This window comes from Galeopterus variegatus, unplaced genomic scaffold, assembly GCF_000696425.1.
Source record: "Galeopterus variegatus unplaced genomic scaffold, G_variegatus-3.0.2 Scaffold2493, whole genome shotgun sequence".
NCBI lineage: Eukaryota > Metazoa > Chordata > Mammalia > Dermoptera > Cynocephalidae > Galeopterus > Galeopterus variegatus.
Genome location: NW_007728604.1, coordinates 62557 through 67368, shown reverse-complemented (window position 1 = coordinate 67368; position 4812 = coordinate 62557).

The window sequence follows — 4812 nt, the reverse complement described above, 5'->3', positions numbered from 1 at the left end:
GACCCTACTTCCAAATAATGTCACGTTCTGAGGTACTAGGGATTAGGACTTTAACAAATTTTTTCTTGGCACACAATTCAACCCATATAGTGTAGAAAGAAAGGAGAAGAGTAAAAGATGACTCTAAAAGTTTTTGGTTGGATCAATTGGAAGCATATAGTTGCCATCAGCCAAAATGGCAAAGGTTGGAGATAGAGCAAGTTTTGGGGGGAAGATCAGGATTTCCAAAGTATTCCAAATCATACCCATGGAGACAATCCGCTTATTGTCCCACACTAAGATGGGAGAGAACTAAATTCTTATACATTTATGTGATAACAGAAAAATAACCCTGACAGTAACTGCTCTCATAAGAAAATCATGTACATTCTGAAAAGTTATTCAGCTTCCTGAATAAAATTATTTAAATTAACAGGAAGTTCTAAACATTTCAGTTCACATTTGTCAGAAACATATTCTTTTGCAAACTCACCTACAGTACACAGATACTTTAGGTACTGGGGAGGAGAAGCTATTTGAAAATCTATAAAAGGTTTCTTAGGGGATGAGTCTAAGTAAATGCCCACCTTATTATGTAAATTAGGTGTGGGCACCCAAGTCATTATAATATTTCAGGTGAAAGTTATTAAATGTTCCCAGCTTTGAATTTGTTTCAAATAGTTTCATCTTTCTTTGCATACCTTGGCAAATTCTTTTTTTTTTTTTTTTCCTTTTTGTCTTTTTTCGTGTCCGGCAATGGATCGCAACCCTCAGTGTTGCACCCGTACCGGACCAGGACCGGCAACGGGATCACAACCCTCGGTGTTGCTCCCACACCTCGCTCAGCCAGTGAGCAGGAACCGGTCTGTATGTGGGATCCGAACCCTCGGTGAGAGCGCCACCGCGCTCCCAAGCGGCGCACTGTAGCAGTGCGCCACCGGGCCGGCCCCTACCTTGGCAAATTCTTAATGTTATAAAGATTATTTGATTGTACGGACTGAAACTGGTTCAGGGTGATTCTACTGGAAAGACACAGGAGTATCTCCCAACACCCCAGGGAGGGGAGAGAAGCCAGGCTTCACGAAGACCAGGATCAGGAGTTGGAAACACCGATCTAAGGCAGCTACTTTTTTCAGCTCTGTGTCTTCCTCTCTAGGGTTTCAAGGGCTCTTGTCTCTGTGTCATTTCCTCCCCCTCCCAGATGGCCAATTGCCTCTGCTCAGCTTGCCCACACCACTGTCCCCTTCCTCCAATGGTGCCCTTAGCCTCAGAGTCTCTATCACAGTACATAGCCAGGGCTGACTGCTCTTACATCCACTCTCTTCAGAACCTGAATTCAAATTCTTGAAAGAGGGAATCTGATTGGCCCAGGGCCTAAAATTGTTCACCCTTGGTCCCATCAGTGGTGTTAGAGGGAAATGGTCATATTCACTCGTTAAACAAATGTTTATTGGGAGCCTACTATGTACCATTTGCTCTCATAGGTTGTATGGATACTACAGGGAATAAAGTCCACTCTCAATGGAGGTTAGAATCCACTGGTGTTATGAAAAAGGGTCTCTGTTCCATATTGTATACATGTGTATGGAATGGGCGGGATTTGGAGAATGGTGTACAGGCATCCTGAAAAGAATATCTCTTTTGGAGATCTGCCAAAATTAGAGATGTCACATCTGTCTGGGCTAGGACATACATTGATTCTTTTGTAGTAAAGGGATTCACTTTCCGAAATAAGCATTCTGTTAAAAGTTTATGTGTCCTTGGATTGGAAGAATCAACATAGTGAAAATGGCCATACTGCCCAAAGTGATATATAAATTCAATGCAATCCCCATCAAAATTCCAATGACATTTCTCTCAGAAATGGAAAGAACTCTCCAGACATTTGTATGGAATAACAAAAGAACTCGCATAGCCAAAGCAATGCTGAGCAAAAAAAAAATAAAGCTGGAGGCATAACACTACCTGACTTTAAACTATACTACAAAGCTATAATAACCAAAACAGCATGGTACTGGTATAAAAACAGACACATTGATCAATGGAACAGAATAGAGAATCCAGAAATCAACCCACACACTTACGGCCATCTGATCTTTGACAAAGGCACCAAGCCTATTCAATGGGGTCGGGACTGCCTCTTCAGCAAATGGTGCTGGGAGAACTGGATATCCATATGCAGGAGAATGAAACTAGACCCATACCTCTCACCATATACTAAAATCAACTCAAAATGGATTAAAGATTTAAATATACACTCTGAAACAATAAAACTTATTAAAGAAAACATAGGAGAAACACTTCAGCAAATAGGGCTGGACACAGACTTCATGAATACAACCCCAAAAGCACGGGCAACCAAAGGAAAAATAAACAAATGGGACTATATCAAACTAAAAAGCTTCTGCACAGCAAAAGAAACAATTAACAGAGCTAAAAGACAACAAACAGAGTGGGAGAAAATATTTGCAAAATACACATCCGACAAAGGACTAATATCCAGAATATATAAAGAACTCAAACAACTTTACAAGAAAAAAACAAGCAACCCAATCAAAAAATGGGCAAAAGAGCTAAGCAGGCATTTCTCTAAAGAAGATATACAAAAGGCCAACAGTCATATGAAAAAATGCTCAACATCACTCAGCATCCAGGAAATGCAAATCAAAACCACACTGAGATACCATCTCACCCCAGTGAGGATGGCTAAAATCCAAAAGACTTTGAACGATAAATGCTGGCGAAGTTGTGGAGAAAAAGGAACTCTCATACATTGTTGGTGGGAATGCAAAATGGTGCAACCCCTATGGAAAATGGTTTGGAGGTTCCTCAAACAGCTGAAGATAGAGCTACCATACGATCCAGCTATCCCACTACTGGGAATATACCCAAAGGAATGGAAAACATCAAGTCGAAGGTATACCTGTTTCCCAATGTTCATTGCAGCACTCTTCACAATAGCCAAGAGCTGGAATCAACCCAAATGTCCATCATCGGATGAGTGGATACAGAAAATGTGGTATATCTACACAATGGAATACTACTCAGCTATAAAAATGAATGAAATACTGCCATTTGCAACAACATGGATGGACCTTGAAAGAATAATACTGAGTGAAACGAGTCAGGCAGAGAAAAAGAAATACCACATGTTCTCACTTATTGGTGGGAGCTAAAAAAAAATAAAAACAAAAAACAAATCAATTCACTCACATACACACACACTCTAGTTAGCAGAAGTGAAGTTTATTTAGCTAATCATAAATTTCTAATTAAATTTACTTTCAAAGACATTAATCTTATAAATTAAGCTATGTACTTTAGGAGCATACCACTGTCTTAGTCCTAATTTGAGTTTAGGTTGAAAACAGAAAAGGCCAGGTTTAGGGTGACTGGGACCTGGAACAGGAACAATCCACAGACTCAGAGCTGAAGAAGAATGGAGATTGCATTAGTGAGGACACTATGGTTGCAAGTGACAGAAAACCGGCTTTAAGAAAGTAGAATTTATTGGTACATAATTGAAAAGTCTAGGGATAGAGTTAGCTTCAGTCTTAGCTGGATCCAGGTGTTTGATTTTATTCAGACCACTTTCCAAATTCATCTCTCAATTCTGCTTTTCTTTGTCCTGGTTTTAGTCGCAGGTAGATGTTCTCCATGTAGTATCCTCCCAGAAACTGTAGTTTCAAGACCCAGTAGAAAAGAGATCACTTCTCTCTTACTTGTCCCAGCAAGTCCTAAGAATGTATAAATCCTGTGCCAATTATGGAGGCCAACAGTATGTGATTAATGCTCTGGCTGGCTAGCTCTGGGTCACATGGCTGACTCTGGCTGGGGTAATAGAGCTAACTGCACTTGAACTGCATGAATAGAGAATGGGTAAGAGGTGTTTCTCCAAGGATAACTGCAACACTGTCAGGAAAAGGGGGAGTAAAAGATGACATGTAAGAAACAAATGGCCACCACTGGTATCTGTGCATTAGAATTTAATTTTTTACTTGGATTATTTTAGGTTTTCATACTCATCAGAGTTTGTATAAACTATCGTATAACTTACCTGTCAGCTCTCAGTATGATCATCTGGTCTTTTACTATCATCATCAGATAATCCTTACAGTATCTGTTATGGTCTAAATGTTTGTGTCTTTCCCAAATTTGCATGTTGAAACCTAACTACCAATATGATGGTATTAGGAGGTGAGGCCATTGGGAGGTGATTAGGTCATGAGGGCAGAGCCCTCATAAATAGGATTAGCGCCCTTATAAAAAAGACTCCAGAGACCTACCTTGTCATTTCTACCATGTGAGGACATAGCAAGAAGGTGCCATTTATGAACTGGGAAGCGAGCCCTCACCAGACACTGAATCTGTTGGCACCTTGATCTCAGACTTCCCAGCCTCCAGAACTGTGAGAAATAAATTTCTGTTGTTTATGCCAGTTTATGGCACTTTGTTATAGTAGCCCAAATGAATGCAGAGAATACCCAAAATCCAAGTGAAAAACTTTATAATTTATCTCTATTTGCTGCTGCTCATCCTTCTAAGTTCCTTTGTCTGGCTTTTGGTCTCTAGGTGAAGTTAATAGGAAATTAGTACAATTTTGAGAAGTGCCACGACAACTGCATCTGCTTTTCCTGGAGGATTATATTCTAGAGAAAACACTTGAAAATTCACTTGCTTTTGGTCTCTAGGTGAAGTTAATAGGAAATTAGTACAATTTTGAGAAGTGCCATGACAACTGCATCTGCTTTTCCTGGAGGATTATATTCTAGAGAAAACACTTGAAAATTCACTTTCTTCCCAGGCTACTTTAGAAAACAGATTTCAAAGAAC